We start from the raw sequence: 17876 nt of genomic DNA on the forward strand, positions 1-17876 counted from the left end.
GTATGAGTGAATGAGAGTGTGTGTGTGCCCTGTGATGGGTTGGCACTCCGTCCAGGGTGTATCCTGCCTCGATGCCCGATGATGCCTGAGATAGGCACAGGCTCCCCGTGACCCAAGAAGTTCGGATAAGCGGTAGAAAGTGATTGATTGATTTATTGATTGATTGATTGATTGAGTATTATTATTGTTGTTGTTGTAATTATTATTATTGTTTTTATTATTATTGTTGCTGTTATTATTATTATTATTGTTATTTGTATTCTTATTATTGTTATTATTATTGCATTTTAGTATTTAGATTTTAGATTCAGTGTGGTTGTTGTTATTGTTGTTGTTGTTGTTGTTGTTGTTGTTGTTGTGTGTGGCTCCTGTGACATCTCCACTGTCATTATTTATCACCACCCAGCATCACGTGCATTTCCTGTGCGAGTTTTATCTTCATCAAAATCTGTCACGTGCATAATGTGATGCATATTATTATTATTTTTTTGTCTTTTTATTTTCTCTCTCACTCGTCAGACAGAAGGTTCTCCTTCAGCAGCGTGTTGAGATGAGAATGTGATGTGCGTTAGACACGACGCCAAAAGCCCTGCACCAGACTCCATGACCAGAGATGCGCGCCACGCATGCGCACTACGCAGGGCGCATCATTAGTGTCCATGTGCGCAGACTGTTCCACTAATGACGTCGAACAATACACACTGCATAGTATATTAGTATTTTATGTATGTACAGATCGTAACCATAGCGGTATATCATAACACTTCATAACACTTCATATAATAGTGTAAGCGCGTGTATTAGAGTAATATAATAGCACTTTATATAGTCATAAAACGTCTGTAGAATGATTGAACGTGTAGCTTTGAATGATGAGAATATGATTACGTTATTGAAAAGATAAAATGACGTTGATTTTGTCTTTGATTCGTGTGTCCCCCCCTGTTCTGTGTGAGAATGGTACAGTCCTAGTCTGGAATAGAGGAGGGAGGAGGGAAGTGTCGGTGTTGTAGGGGAGCGCTGTTCTCCTGTTACACGGGAAACTGAGGACCTTAGGCATTATACAGACCACAGATTTTTTTTTTTAAAGAAAACACTCCATTTCCAAACAGATAAATCCTCAAGCCGAGATTAACGGGAAGACACAAAGAAACAAGACACAACAAACCCAGGTAAGTGTTAATGAAGAAGGTAATTTACTGTCAGATTCCAGCTATTACTATCATTTCTTTAAATAATAAAAATGACACTATAGAAATAAGAATAGAATTGCAGCACGTACTGTATGAAAAGCTCTAGGACTGCATTCGAGTTGGGAAAAACGTCAAAAAAAAAAAAAAAAAAAAAAAAAAAGGAAGAAGAAGACAAAAAAAAAAAAAGGTCTGTTTAGAAAAATAAGGTTATTTTTTTTCTCAGGTCCCGAAGAATAATTGTGCATTTTGTAATTCATCGATTTCTCCCTAATTGCGGTTGATGATTATGTCACCGTGTGAACGTGTTTACACACTTTACTGATTGCGGGATTCATTAAACAGGTTGTTTTATGGCATTAATTGGTGATGATGCTGAGCCTCGCCCCTGCCTTCACCTTCGCGCTGGGGCAAAATGTCCAGCCGAAACCTCCGAACTGATGCGTTTTTGTGCATGTGCGTTCATAACGGCGTTATAACGCGTGATTAGACGCGTGTTTGCGTGTGTCATGCTGAAAAATGCGGCTTTTTTTTTTTTTTGCTTGGCCGTCATGACGCGAGCAATGACCTTGCAGCAGCTAAAGATGAGGATGAAGAAGAAGATGATGATGATGGCAGGATGGATTTTCTCCCTAGAGGCTAAAAAGGAAGTGTATTATTTATTTATTTATTTATTTATTTTTTAAAACGCCTGTCATTTTGGTTTGCGATTGTGTGTCGAAAAGACTCCGGAGATGGAGTGGAGGTGTAGAGCTGTGGAGATGGAGTCAGGATGCAGTCACGATTCTTTGGGCTGATTGGATGATGAATAAAGCGCCAGTGGCTTTGCCTTGTGCTCAAGTGGCCTAAATGAACAAACTACATGTGAATGATGGAGATTGTGTTCATGCCTAATGTCACATCTTGATGAAATATCAGCTAGTAATGACAATGTGATTGGACAAAACAGAACACTTTCCCTTAAAGGCCAGTTGTATAGTTGTGTATTTATGTTAGCATCATTTTTTTTCATTCTGAAAATTTCATTTCCAATCTCAATGTAACATGTAATCGATTTCTGAACTTGATGCATCGTGAGGCAGGTTTACGTTTAATTATCAGTTATTGGATTGTGAGTTCTGACGTACATCATTGACCGCCAATTTAACTAGGAGGAGGATCTCTGTATCTTTGCTATGACACTTGTTTAAAATCCACCAATAGGAAGACACTAAACTCATGGGATGGCTATAGATACGCTAGCGGCTAACTGTTACCTGTCGCCCCCCCATTTTCATGATTTTCGCCTAGATGACATACCCACATAAAAAGTGGTACAGCTCCCATATACTTTGACACACAGAGGTGAGCTTGGTCTCATTGGAAAGAAGAGAGTCTCTAGTTTCCGACACAAGTATCAGCTTGATTCTAAGCCTTACTGACACAGAGTTATAGAGGCTAGAATGGAGGGTGTTTATTTCCGTCTGAGTTGTTTACCTGATAAACTGATTACATACATTGCTGTATTTAATTCTGGTTGGTAAACAACAACTGAGGGCCATAGCCACATGTCTTGGCTTTCACCAAAAAAAAAATGAAGTCAAAAGACTCAAAAATGGATTTTATATGAATATTTTTCTATGGACATGTCCGTCTGTTCAGGTTTTTCTTGTTTATTTTTTTTACTGTATAACTTTGTATAAAAGGACTGCATGCTTAGTTCAAAAGTCCTATAACAAAGAGAACCCCTCTGCCTATAACTCTGTTTTGAAAAAATGCCTGTAAACTGACACCCTGAGGTGTGAGAGTGTGAAACGTTCGAGAATTGCGCAATAAAGCTGAAAAAAATTAATATGCGCACGCTTATTGCACAGCCCGAACTCACCAGATGTATCATGTTGCATCTCGTTGGAATCGTCTCCTTATTGGCTAAAGAGCTATGATGCTCGCGAAACATCAAATCGCTACTGGACGGAGCAAATGTCAGTCAAAGGGCGGGTCACCCACATAGCATGGAGAGACCTCATTGGCTTCTTAGCTGCCTATCTCGGCCGCACAGGCACTGGTTGGCTCATGCGAGGGCTTGTTTGATTCGTCACATCCTCGACTACAAATCTGACGCGTTTTGAAATTTTGGTATGTGTCCAATGAGACGTAGGAGTCCAACAAAGGGCGGAAGTGAAGCTTCGTGTTCAGTTTCCGGTCAAACACATAATTCTTGTGAAGCGAGCAAAGCGTTTTGGATTAAAAGGATTACATTTTCAAGTTTTTTGGACTCTCGGGGATTTTTACAAGCATTTGTTTTGGAAAATACATTAACATTAGTGACAATGTGAAGAAAGGGAAATTTAAAGACCAGCGTTTAAAAGTGAGTAAACAGATCGAACTAGCGCCACCTAGTTCAATTTTCTATCAAATGTTTAAATTACTATAAATCATATTATGCTGTGTGTGTGCGCTTAATAAAATCCTGAGAGTCTAAGCTTTCAAACAATATATAATTTAACCGTGTATTTAGAGGATTTAATGCTTAAAAGTTACAATGAAGTTACAATGAATTTGATGCATTTTCGCCTCCTAGCGGTCGTGGCTCGGTACCGAGACGCAGGCCTCTAACAGCTTTAACATGCTAATGGACAGAAACTATCCTTCTCTTCACAAGCTTTTGTATTTCTATGAGCCTGTTTTGAGTTAAGACGTAAAGTGGGACGTAGCTGTTTTATTCACACGAATGACTGATGTTGGGTCTTGGTTGAATTACCTGATGATTGCTGTAGACCTGGGATGAGATTTTATTGGGATTGGTTTTGTTCCAAAATTCACTGCATCTCAAAACCCACACACAGGTCCATGAAATGTTGGCAGTATCTGACAGAGCGGTCAGAAAAAATAATGTTTGAAATCTTCTGACATCTTTTTTGACAGATTCATTTCATTTTCCTTCATCATGTAAATACAGCTTCAACAGCAGGTCTTATCATATCTGTAAATAAAAACCTAACAGATTGATGTACTATGAAAGTCTGTTTTCATGCCACACTGCTGTCCTCCATGTGACGACGTACTGTATACCTCCTGCTTCTCTACACCAGAGATACACTTTCTGTCTGCACCTACACTTTCTCTTCGTTTGCTGCAGCCAGTTTTGGTGAAAATGGCTCAGATTTTATTTTGATCCTGAGCATTAAAATAAGAAGCGCTAGGACTCTTTTTATACAATCCCAAAAAAAAACTAGCAGACTTGCTTTTCCCACGCGGATCCTTCATCCAAAACCGTCTTCTCAGCAACCTTACAGTTTTCAAAAATAAGCAAAATAATCCCATTGAGGACATAAAGTTCATTACCCAGTTAGTTCTAATGCACTGCTGCTGTTCCCCTACATGAACCCTGAATCTCTTTACACCTGCTCCGACTGAACGCTCGTTCCACACCTCAATCTAATGGGCTCCAGACGAACACAACCATCCAGACGTTCAGCATCTTCATCCTCCTCCTCCTTCTCGTGCTCCTCTGCTCCACAGAAACCCTTCTGAGATGTTTCGTGACTGATTTCGCTGAGATTCTGCTCTCTGTGAGGAACCCTCGGAGGAGCCATCAGGAGGCTCTGACTGATTACTGAAAGCACAGCAGTTTTGTTCCTCACAAGCAGAAAGTGGAGATCATGTGACGCTCTTCCAGACGGTTGTTTGTTAAATCTATTTCTGTGCTCTGGGTTTGATCTGGGTTACGTTTGGAGATGGGATCCTTTGGGAAATCAGATCTGTCAGATTGGATTTTGTAGGTAACAATATTAGATGAAGATAATCAAAAACAGAACCTTGGTGTGTTTTATTTTATATTTTATATTTTTTATGGTTTAGCTCCATGTATTTCATGCAGATTGAATGAAGATGAGGAAATACTTGTTGAAATGGTTAAGCAGATTGAACACTGGACAGATTGATGCTATTTCTTCTCAACCAGTTATTCCCTTAAATGTCTCTTTGACCTCCGGCAGATATCGGCTGGATCTCTCTATGACCTTGATATGACCTTTTGAAGGAAACCTAAACTGCCCACAATTTGCATGTTGCTCTGAAGGTCTGATTTACTTTAACAATCCTCAGTGTCATGAAGCAGCTTTAGAGAAATCTGGGAGAAATTCCAGTCCCTAATGAACAGACCAGTAGGGCGGCGCTAAGTCATGGTCATGGCTCTGAGCTCACGTGCAATCTTTATGATAACAGTGGCAGCTCTTTAGTACAAATCTACAGCATCTTTGCTGAAAAAATTCAGCTATTTTTGGGATGTTAAATGATTTGAAGCAGGAGGTGAGTCAGAAGCGTTCGAGCTCCAGGCAGATGTAGAGCATTAAGATGAATCAGGCGAGTCGTGAGAACGGGAAGAGACGAAGCGGTTCCTGGGGGTAAAATACACTGTGCCCTGAGTAAAGGCTTCGCTTCTCTATCTGAGTTCTAGCGAGAGCTTCTGTATGCCACAGGTCGAGCTCAGAGAATTTTAAAGATAGCCCAGTTGTCTAGAAGAAAGCTCGAGTGTCTTCATGATACCGAGGATGCCTTACTTCATTATAATCCATACTGCTGTGTTGAGTCCAGCTTCAGCTCTCAGTAGCAATTTGCAGGACTAAACGTGCGTGAAACTCTGGGAATAAATCAGTAGTCTGGGCACCAGGGATAAGCCGATTTTGTGTGCAGGTTAATAGCTAGTCTGCATTTTCTTAGAGGATTAGTAGGGTCAGTAAACAGGGAGCAATCAGTGATGTTTTCTTCTCACATGGAGACAGATAAAAACCTGCTTGTTATGGACATTTGTTTTGTGTGTCTGAACAAACCAAACCAAATTGAACAAAAACTCATGACTGAAACTCTGGAGATTTTTGTGGTTGTCAAATAAAAACAGGGCGTGATGATAAGAAAAACTTAAGCAAAGAATAACGACTGTGACTCGTTTCATCCTAACTAATAAGCTACTATGCTGTATCAGGGTTTCCCGTAGCACTTTGCAGTTCAGGCGGCCCGCCTAAGCTGGGAAACCCTGCCGCCTTAACAAGTATAAATAAAAAAATCCGCTGCACAAAAGGCCGTCAAGTGCATCTCGGAGAATAGCGCGGACGCCACACGGACGAAATGAGAGAAAGACGTGGTCCATCACTGTCTGGAGGATGACTAGCCAGATGTCCCTGAGAACTGTAAGTGGACTTATGTTTTGGGTTTATTTAAGCCTGTTATTGTATTAGTCTATAGTTCTTGCGAAGTAAAATTTAAAGTAAGTTAGCTGGTGATTTTGTTGTTTGAGTTCTTCACCTGCTAGCTAGGTTGCACGTGCCTGTTTTTAATAATTGTTATACGTAGTACAGAGTCTGTGGTCTATCTCACAAAGAAACCCCGCCCCTGGCCCCGCCCCCCGCCCAACCATACCGCCTTAACTAACAAATTTTCTGCGGGAAACCCTGTGTATATTATTTGACCATGCTACAGTAGCTGCCGTGAGTTAGCCGAATCCGTCAGGTCTCTGGACTAGCTAATGGCTTAGCTAATGGATTATATAAAAAGTTATAAAAAAACAATTAAATGTCTCGAATCTGCCAGACATTTCCTTTTAATGTCAGTACTGTATATGATTCACTAACTGCTATAAACAATTGTTTATAAAAGGATTAATGTTAGCATTAGAGGTGGGGTTAGACGTCATTTCCATCACTGATGCTCTCTCTCTCTCCTTCTCTCTCTCTCTCTCTCTCTCTCTCTCTCTCTCTCTCTCTCTCTCCTCTCTCTCTCTCTCTCTCTCTCTCTCTCTCTCTCTCTCTCTCTCTCTCTCTCTCTCTCTTGCTCGCTCTCTCATCACATCATTTCTATATATTAAAACCACTATAGTTCCAAAATAACTACAAACCCAGAGCATCTGGAGAACTAACATACACAAGGAGAGATAAATAGTTGCACTTAATGTCAGATCTTTATTTTATTACTCACACAGAAAGGTGATTTTTAGTCCCGGTCTCATTTCCCTTACCTTTTATTCCCCGCCTCACCTGTGCACACACACCTGTCGTCAGCCGCCTCCCCAAACATGGCCAGGGCTTTTGTGTGTCTTTGTCTCGAATGTAAATAAGTGGCATGAAGTTCAGGGAGATTCGGTTAGCATTCCAGTTTATCATTCATGTTCTTTTGTTGTAAAGCTTGAAGCTTTTGATTGATTAACGAACCTGCTCCGATCCTCATTATGGTTATCTGTATGGTTAAAAATTCACATCCTTTTTTGATGATAGAAATTAAAAAAAAGTAAACTGTTACCATAGTAACGGACAATAACCATAAAAAGTGTCAGCTAGCATCAGCGGATTAGCCTGCACTAGCCTAGCTTCATCTCTAACCTGTTACCTGTCGCCCCCCCATTTTCATGATTTTCACCTAGATGACATACCCACATAAAAAGTGGTACAGCTCCCATATACTTTGACACACAGAGGTGAGCTTGGTCTCATTGGAAAGAAGAGAGTCTCTAGTTTCCGACACAAGTGTCAGCTTGATTCTAAGCCTTACTGACACAGAGTTATAGAGGCTAGAATGGAGGGTGTTTATTTCCGTCTGAGTTGTTTACCTGATAAACTGATTACATACATTGCTGTATTTAATTCTGGTTGGTAAACAACAACTGAGGGCCATAGCCACATGTCTTGGCTTTCACCAAAAAAAAAATGAAGTCAAAAGACTCAAAAATGGATTTTATATGAATATTTTTCTATGGACATGTCCGTCTGTTCAGGTTTTTCTTGTTTATTTTTTTTACTGTATAACTTTGTATAAAAGGACTGCATGCTTAGTTCAAAAGTCCTATAACAAAGAGACCCTCTGCCTATAACTCTGTTTTGAAAAAATGCCTGTAAACTGACACCCTGAGGTGTGAGAGTGTGAAACGTTCGAGAATTGCGCAATAAAGCTGAAAAAAATTAATATGCGCACGCTTATTGCACAGCCCGAACTCACCAGATGTATCATGTTGCATCTCGTTGGAATCGTCTCCTTATTGGCTAAAGAGCTATGATGCTCGCGAAACATCAAATCGCTACTGGACGGAGCAAATGTCAGTCAAAGGGCGGGTCACCCACATAGCATGGAGAGACCTCATTGGCTTCTTAGCTGCCTATCTCGGCAGCACAGGCACTGGTTGGCTCATGCGAGGGCTTGTTTGCTTCGTCACATCCTCGACTACAAATCTGACGCGTTTTGAAATTTTGGTATGTGTCCAATGAGACGTAGGAGTCCAACAAAGGGCGGAAGTGAAGCTTCGTGTTCAGTTTCCGGTCAAACACATAATTCTTGTGAAGCGAGCAAAGCGTTTTGGATTAAAAGGATTACATTTTCAAGTTTTTTGGACTCTCGGGGATTTTTACAAGCATTTGTTTTGGAAAATACATTAACATTAGTGACAATGTGAAGAAAGGGAAATTTAAAGACCAGCGTTTAAAGGTGAGTAAACAGATCGAACTAGCGCCACCTAGTTCAATTTTCTATCAAATGGTTAAATTACTATAAATCATATTATGCTGTGTGTGTGCGCTTAATAAAATCCTGAGAGTCTAAGCTTTCAAACAGTATATAATTTAACCGTGTATTTAGAGGATTTAATGCTTAAAAGTTACAATAAAGTTACAATGAATTTGATGCATTTTCGCCTCCTAGCGGTGGTGGCTCGGTACCGAGACGCAAAAAAAAGTAAACTGTTACCATAGTAACGGACAATAACCATAAAAAGTGTCAGCTAGCATCAGCGGATTAGCCTGCACTAGCCTAGCTTCATCTCTAAACAAGATTAAATAAAGATGAGGAAATAAAGAGGTTTTTTATTTCTCCTCATCTTCAGATACTCACCAGACTCATATTCCTTATTCAGTCGTTATTGTTCTCACCTGATTGGTGGAGATTAAAAAAAAAACAGGCAGCTCTAAATCTGAAGAGAGGCTCGTCAGGATCGTGAGCGTTTCCTGGGGTTCATTTAGTGGAAATGGACGAGCCGTAGTCACCATGATGGAGGGAGCGTGTCCATGGCGACAGCGAGAGAGTAGAGAGCATTTAGAGACGAGTGCTGCCTTCAAATGTCCTCTCTGCATGAAACTAGATTTCGTTCACTCAAGGTTTCTGGGCTTATTTACAGCTGTGCAGGTGGAGCTTTATGTTTACAGCAACCCGGACTCCGTCTCAAACGTCTCCTGTGTGCTGAAGTGCCGTTTAGCCTCGTACATTTATTTCTAACTCAATAAATCCAAGAAAATGTTAATTTATCAGTTAAAAAATGGTTTTAATGTTTGAACACGTGTGGTGATGATGTCACACTCGGTGTCTCGGGTGAAATGAGTAACATCTGCTTCGTCTAATCCGGTTTCTTTGATCCAGTTTAAATTTCCGTGGTAACAAAATCGCTGAATCTTGGAGGGACGAATTCACGCTTCAGATCTGTTACATCGATACGTTTCTCCTCACAGAAAACTTCACCACGTCAACGACGATACGAAACACCTTTCCATTCTGAAGCGCGACTCCTGTACAGGTCTTTGTGAACGAGCCGTTACTATGGTAACACATTTATACGTGTGGCTGCACTGTCGTCAGAGCCGCTGTTATAGAAAACGAATCGACACGACGGTCCTTTACGTACGGTTCAGAGACTTTCTGATGACATGGAGCTTTTTCAGGTCAAGTTACTTAGGAGAGAAACATTCGAGTGGACTTTATGGTGTGGTAGTTTGCTTCTGAAGGACGTTTCCGTCCAGCTGTGAGGAGGACGACGAGGACAGAGGGATGATCTGGGTGGAAGGTGGTCATCAGATGGTGTGTGTGGGTGTGTGATGTGGAGCTGGCGGTGGGAGACGATGATAGCGTTCCGAGCGAGATGCTGTGACTCATCACGGCCAAACGAGGCTTTCATTATGCGAGTTTTTATATTTTTTATGTAAACGAAAGCCGTAAGCATCGCCTTTTCTCCTTTTCTCCTTCTGGTTTAATTGGCGGGCTGCGACTGATCCACTCACACCTACAGTCTGGTACATTGTGGATTTGTGGAGTTGTGCTATCTGTGTGACCACACGAACATCCACTCGGTTCATCTCTAAAGCCCAAACCTCCAACAGAAGGATTATCAGTGTGATTAGCTGGTTCAAAGAGAAAGGCGCATCAGACCAGGTTAAGCTCTGTGCCCTGTCTGGATTATCATGTTTGACATTTATGTGCTCGATGGAAGCCAGTACATATTTTATACCATTTAGCATGTGATATGCAAAACTAACAGAAACGAGAGAGCGGCTGCTGATCAGCTCGGTCTGTGACTCTCGGTCTGAGACTCACGTTATTTTAACAGACCAATAATACATCAAGACCTGCTCTTAATGCTGATTGTTTTCCTGTATTTATCTCAGTGTACAATCTGAATGCATTTTACCTACAAAACCCATAATGAGGGGCTTAGTGGTTAGCACCTTCGCCTCACACCTCAAGGGTCGGGGGTTCGATTCCCGCCTCCGTCTTGTGTGTGTGGAGTTTGCATGTTCTCCCCGTGCCTCGGGGGTTTCCTCCGGGTACTCCGGTTTCCTCCCCCGGTCCAAAGACATGCATGGTAGGTTGATTGGCATCTCTGGAAAATTGTCCGTAGTGTGTGAGTGTGTGTGTGAATGAGAGAGTGTGTGTGCCCTGCGATGGGTTGGCACTCCGTCCAGGGTGTATCCTGCCTCGATGCCCGATGACGCCTGAGATAGGCACAGGCTCCCCGTGACCCGAGAAGTTCGGATAAGCGGTAGAAGATGAATGAATGAAACACATAATCACACTGCAGAAAAATAGAAATAATGTCTACAAAAACTACTGAAGTGACATGAAAAATCAGAAGAGTTTGTAACGTGGTCTACAAATAAAAAATGGATAAAGCGCTAGTAGTCGTTATGTTGATGCGGAAATCTACGGAAAACTACATTATCCATCGGCACCAGGGAGTCACGTGACCATACCACACGTCCCCCCTCACTCACACCTGTGTTCTGATGCGTCACACTTTTTGTAAGGTCAAAAAAATCTGCACCCGGCGTCGCCTCCGTTTCATGACAGTTAAGCATATTTCTTTGTAAGTACGTGATATCACGCTTGCGATTTAGAGCTGTGTTTATTTAATTACGGGGCCTGGTTTAGACCCTTTAGAGCCAGGCTATGAATTTGACAGCCTGTTTTTTTCTTTCTATTGGATCTGGCTCGAGTAAACTCGACTAATTGGGAAATCTCCCCCTGGGTTTCATTCATCTGCCCGGCAAAATGACCAATTTCCTGCATGTGCACTCAGAGTTAAATTGAACTCAGATTTCTCTGGTGTGGGTGTCGTGCTTTCGTCACTAGTTTATCATATTAAAAAAAAATAGCACTCCATTTTCTCCCAGTTTGACAATTTCTCAGTTTCCGGCTACTAGCTGTTTCTTTCCCGGTGTGGAAGGTGAAGGCTAACACGTGCTTCCTCTGAGACAAGTGCAGACGCCACATGAGCCTCCGAGTGTGAATTAGCGTTACAGCTAATCTGGAGCGGCTCACGGCAGCTCAGGAACGTCATGCCTCGGTGGATATTTTCAGCACTTTTCTGGATGTTTTCAGCCTGCCTTTTTTCTTGTCTCGTTCCTGAGGTAAAAGTGTGTATTAGTGCTGAAAACCATCCCAGCATTCCTATCAGGAGCTTTGTGATTTGGTGGAACCCTGTGTTATATCACCATCACTCTCTGTCTCCAGTTTCTTCACTCCATGTTGGGAATTCCTCATTCTGTTCCCGGGAGATTATCAGCACCACCAGCACACTTTGCTGCAGCGACTCCTTTTTTTCTCCGCTCGCTGTCACATCGTGTCGCTCTTCTGTAGCCTTCTAGGCGTCTCAGAGAAGCTCTGCATTCCCAGAGGCACCATCAATGCGGCTTTAAAAAAAACAAAAACATTCGATGACTTAATTAGGTCTTTAATCAGCGCTAAACGAGAGCTGCCGCTTTCCCAACCCGACACGATCGAGTCATTCCTAATGAGGTGTGCAGGAGACGCTTCCTATCACTGCTGCTGGTCTCTGATCAGCTCCTGTCCTCATCACTATTAGCTGGAGAACCTCAGCAAGTGAGCGCCCTTTATAGCCTGAGCTTTGGCTCAGAAATAGTAAAAGAGGCAAAGCTTACAGAGCTTCGTTACTTCAGAATAAACTGCATCACAGAAGCCGAAGCAGAAGCCATCCGACGTTATGGCTGCACCGATCGGTCACTGCTGGATCTCTTGCTTTTACTTAGCTGCTCTGATGTGTTTCCTCAAGACTAATTGAAATGTAAGTGTTCCACTCAGAGGAAGAGGACTGCTCCCTGCTGAGTCATTAGCACAGAGGATGTCGGCGAAGCACTCACTAAGTCTCTCTCTCTCTCTCTCTCTCTCTCTCTCTCTCTCTCTCTCTCTCGCTCGCTGCTGCAGCACAACACGTTTAGGGTTTCACATCATCAGACCTCAATCAATAACGATCAATAATGCATTTGGTGTATGGATCAGACTCTGGCTTGACTTTGCAGGACATTGAGGAAGATCGATCGAATGATCGCTTTGAAACCTGCGATACGTTTAATTTTTATAACAAGCACTAACAGTCACACATCATTTCTTTACTGTTTCCCTCGAACATTACATTTCATCCATCAGAGCGCAGTTCAGTAATTTTCTCCTCAGGATTAGCTTGATAGCTCAGGCTCATGATGTAATAATTTCTGCATTATATTCTAGCTATCTGCTAAAGTTAGCTACTTAAAGTTCTGACTAAATCCTCACTGCCTCTGCATAGATTCATCTCTAAAAGATATTGGACATTAAAGAACATTGTATTAACAGAAGCCATGAGTTTTATTCAGCTGAATGTTAGCTATTACGGATGTAGCTATAACACAACCTAGCATTAATACCTGTCGCCCCCCCATTTTCATGATTTTCACCTAGATGACATACCCACATAAAAAGTGGTACAGCTCCCATATACTTTGACACACAGAGGTGAGCTTGGTCTCATTGGAAAGAAGAGAGTCTCTAGTTTCCGACACAAGTGTCAGCTTGATTCTAAGCCTTACTGACACAGAGTTATAGAGGCTAGAATGGAGGGTGTTTATTTCCGTCTGAGTTGTTTACCTGATAAACTGATTACATACATTGCTGTATTTAATTCTGGTTGGTAAACAACAACTGAGGGCCATAGCCACATGTCTTGGCTTTCACCAAAAAAAAAATGAAGTCAAAAGACTCAAAAATGGATTTTATATGAATATTTTTCTATGGACATGTCCGTCTGTTCAGGTTTTTCTTGTTTATTTTTTTTACTGTATAACTTTGTATAAAAGGACTGCATGCTTAGTTCAAAAGTCCTATAACAAAGAGAACCCCTCTGCCTATAACTCTGTTTTGAAAAAATGCCTGTAAACTGACACCCTGAGGTGTGAGAGTGTGAAACGTTCGAGAATTGCGCAATAAAGCTGAAAAAAATTAATATGCGCACGCTTATTGCACAGCCCGAACTCACCAGATGTATCATGTTGCATCTCGTTGGAATCGTCTCCTTATTGGCTAAAGAGCTATGATGCTCGCGAAACATCAAATCGCTACTGGACGGAGCAAATGTCAGTCAAAGGGCGGGTCACCCACATAGCATGGAGAGACCTCATTGGCTTCTTAGCTGCCTATCTCGGCCGCACAGGCACTGGTTGGCTCATGCGAGGGCTTGTTTGCTTCGTCACATCCTCGACTACAAATCTGACGCGTTTTGAAATTTTGGTATGTGTCCAATGAGACGTAGGAGTCCAACAAAGGGCGGAAGTGAAGCTTCGTGTTCAGTTTCCGGTCAAACACATAATTCTTGTGAAGCGAGCAAAGCGTTTTGGATTAAAAGGATTACATTTTCAAGTTTTTTGGACTCTCGGGGATTTTTACAAGCATTTGTTTTGGAAAATACATTAACATTAGTGACAATGTGAAGAAAGGGAAATTTAAAGACCAGCGTTTAAAAGTGAGTAAACAGATCGAACTAGCGCCACCTAGTTCAATTTTCTATCAAATGGTTAAATTACTATAAATCATATTATGCTGTGTGTGTGCGCTTAATAAAATCCTGAGAGTCTAAGCTTTCAAACAGTATATAATTTAACCGTGTATTTAGAGGATTTAATGCTTAAAAGTTACAATGAAGTTACAATGAATTTGATGCATTTTCGCCTCCTAGCGGTGGTGGCTCGGTACCGAGACGTAGACATGTAAAAGCTAGCTTGTGTTATAGCTATTACGGATGTAGCTACTGTATAACACAGCCTAGCGTTAACTAGCTTGTGTTATAGCTATTACGGATGTAGCTATAACACAACCTAGCATTAACTAGCTTGTGTTATAGCTATTACGGATGTAGCTATAACACAACCTAGCATTAACTAGATTGTGTTATAGCTATTACGGATGTAGCTATAACACAGCCTAGCGTTAACTAGCTTGTGTTATAGCTATTACGGATGTAGCTACTGTATAACACAGCCTAGCGTTAACTAGCTTGTGTTATAGCTATTACGGATGTAGCTATAACACAGCCTAGCATTAACTAGCTTGTGTTATAGCTATTACGGATGTAGCTATAACACAACCTAGCGTTAACTAGATTGTGTTATAGCTATTACGGATGTAGCTATAACACAGCCTAGCGTTAACTAGCTTGTGTTATAGCTATTACGGATGTAGCTATAACACAGCCTAGCGTTAACTAGCTTGTGTTATAGCTATTACGGATGTAGCTATAACACAGCCTAGCGTTAACTAGCTTGTGTTATAGCTATTACGGATGCAGCTATAACACATCCTAGCGTTAACTAGCTCGTGTTATAGCTATTACGGATGTAGCTACTGTATAACACAGCCTAGCGTTAACTAGGTTGTGTTATAACTATTACAGATATAGCTATAACACAGCCTAGCGTTAACTAGCTTGTGTTATAGCTATTACGGATGCAGCTATAACACATCCTAGCGTTAACTAGCTTGTGTTACAGCTATTACGGATGTAGCTATAACACAGCCTAGCGTTAACTAGCTCGTGTTATAGCTATTACGGATGTAGCTACTGTATAACACAGCCTAGCGTTAACTAGGTTGTGTTATAACTATTACAGATATAGCTATAACACAGCCTAGCGTTAACTAGCTTGTGTTATAGCTATTATGGATGTAGGTATAACACAGCCTAGTGTTAACTAGCTTGTGTTACAGCTATTACGGATGTAGCTATAACACAGCCTAGCGTTAACTAGCTCGTGTTATAGCTATTACGGATGTAGCTACTGTATAACACAGCCTAGCGTTAACTAGGTTGTGTTATAACTATTACAGATATAGCTATAACACAGCCTAGCGTTAACTAGCTTGTGTTATAGCTATTATGGATGTAGGTATAACACAACCTAGCGTTAACTAGCTTGTGTTACAGCTATTACGGATGTAGCTATAACACAGCCTAGCGTTAACTAGCTCGTGTTATAGCTATTACGGATGTAGCTACTGTATAACACAGCCTAGCGTTAACTAGGTTGTGTTATAACTATTACAGATATAGCTATAACACAGCCTAGCGTTAACTAGCTTGTGTTATAGCTATTATGGATGTAGGTATAACACAGCCTAGTGTTAACTAGCTTGTCAGTGAATGCCATTAAATTATAAATAGTTAACATTAAAAACTAAAATAAATCTTGGATGCTTATTTACACGATATAAAAGCCTAACGTTACGTAGCCTGCTAGCAAACCTATACTGTATGTTTTCTTTACATAGCTAAAAGCTGCTTTTGGCTAATGTTAGCTAGTGTGCTATTGTTTGGTTTCAGTTCTCCACTGAAGGTGAAACAGCTAATATTAAAGAGATTTCTGCTAAGATGGTGACATTGGAGCTGAAATGTAGCTAATTTTAATTCACTTTACATGTAATTATCTTTCAGATGTCTGTAATCTTGTGATTCTGTGCGTTTTTGATGAAGCTGTATGTAAGTGCTGCAGATTTGCTGCTTTCTCAGTAATATATCATGGTGATGAAGTCACTGCTGAACAGCTGCAGTGCGGGTCACACCTGTCGGCCAGGTAACCAGATGGAAAACAAACAGTAGCCTGATAATACACGGCGTGTGCAGGCGAACGTGTGCAGAGCCGGATGTGACGTGTACAGTGAAGCCCGAAGGGTTACGTGAGAGGAAAACCAAACAGAGCTGGACGTAGTAATAAATTATTCATAACCACAACTAGCTCTCTGAACACAGAGCATACATACTAATACCATTCCTCTTTCTCTCTTTCTTTATTTCTATCTGTTTATCTGGTAATGTATTTATTTAACTATTTATTTAATTTTGAATTATTAGGTAATTATTTTAAAAATATATATTTATTTGCCCCATTTTACATTTTTTTAAATTGATTTTATTTACATCTTTATGTATTTTGATTTAAAAAAATATATATTTCATTAAAGGGTAAACATGTTATTTGATCATACCTGTGACAATAAAGCAGGTAATAAACAACATTTAAAAATATAAATCCTATAAAAATCACACAGCAGCTGAACTGTGTACGTGGGAATGAGGTGCTCAGTTCACAACAACAGACTCATTAATAGATTAATAAATGGACCGACGTTAACAAGCTGTGGCTCTGTTTGTGTTTAATCGAAGGCGTGTTTAATAAAAGCACAGCTCTGTAATTATTCTGCTGTTGTGTGTTCGGTTATCAGTGGAACGACACGAGGCAGTTATCTTCGAGGTACATGCTCTGCTCAAACATACACACACACACACACACACACATGTTGAAAAGAGCAGCGTCCTCGTTTGTCTTTTTCTCTAGGAGCTGGGGGTGGTGGTTGGGGGGGCATTTGGCTGCCTCGTTATCTCTGGGGACGCGGTGTGGTGAGAAAGGTGAGAGGAGAAATCCCAGCATGCTCAGCCAAGATGATAAGATCTATTTGTAAAGAGGAACACGGCAGAGAGACCATCCCCTGTGACATGAACGAATGAGAGAACAGAAAGACAGACGGAGATGTTCAATGTACAGCCTGTGTTGTCTCCTGCTCTACACCTTCATGTACTCGTCTGCCCCGCTGATGCTGCGTAATGATCTACATCACAACAAGAACATGGTGATGAAGGCCAAGTTTATCTTAACTTCCCACTGGGTGCTTTATTGTTGCTCTGGTTGTTCAAGTAGCTGTCAGATTCACAGCACAGTGCTTTAAAGACTAAAATCACAGAGAGAGAGAGAGAGAGAGAGAGAGAGAGAGAGAGAGAGAGAGAGAGAGAGAGAGAGAGAAAGAGAGAGAAAGGCCAAGGTTAAATGCAGGACCTTGGCTTGTGCCAATAAAAAAAAAAAAAAAAAGCCTATGACCAGTCGATGGTCCTCAGAATAATGAGTCTGGTTTAGACGTCCCTCAGATATTTGTTTTCACAGCTCACAGCACTTTAATACCCCCCCCCCCCCACACACACACACCACTATTCATCAATTCAGTTAATAACCATGACCTTTTATTTCACTGCATCCATCATGGATTGTATACAGTAACTGAACACGCTGCTCCAGAACATGGTCATGAAATTTTACAGGATATACTAACACAAGATATCAGTTTGTCATCATAATCAGTCTCGCT

The 17876-nt window shown here is 41.1% G+C and overlaps 1 protein-coding gene across 3 annotated transcripts in view; it reads left to right on the forward strand.

The window, feature by feature from the left end:
* The first annotated feature begins 998 nt into the window (after nucleotides 1-998).
* Nucleotides 999-17876, forward strand: part of sv2a (synaptic vesicle glycoprotein 2A) — a 35008-nt gene continuing 18130 nt past the window's right edge. Inside the window, exon 1 of one of the 3 annotated variants that reach the window (XM_047808408.1) lies at nucleotides 999-1172. The gene's annotated coding sequence lies outside the window, so the exon portion shown is untranslated. Of the gene's footprint in view, nucleotides 1173-14076; nucleotides 14209-17119; nucleotides 17367-17876 lie in introns of those variants that run through there. The other 2 variants (XM_047808409.1, XM_047808410.1) reach the window with 2 other exon arrangements.

Source organism: Tachysurus fulvidraco, chromosome 25 (assembly GCF_022655615.1).
Source record: "Tachysurus fulvidraco isolate hzauxx_2018 chromosome 25, HZAU_PFXX_2.0, whole genome shotgun sequence".
NCBI lineage: Eukaryota > Metazoa > Chordata > Actinopteri > Siluriformes > Bagridae > Tachysurus > Tachysurus fulvidraco.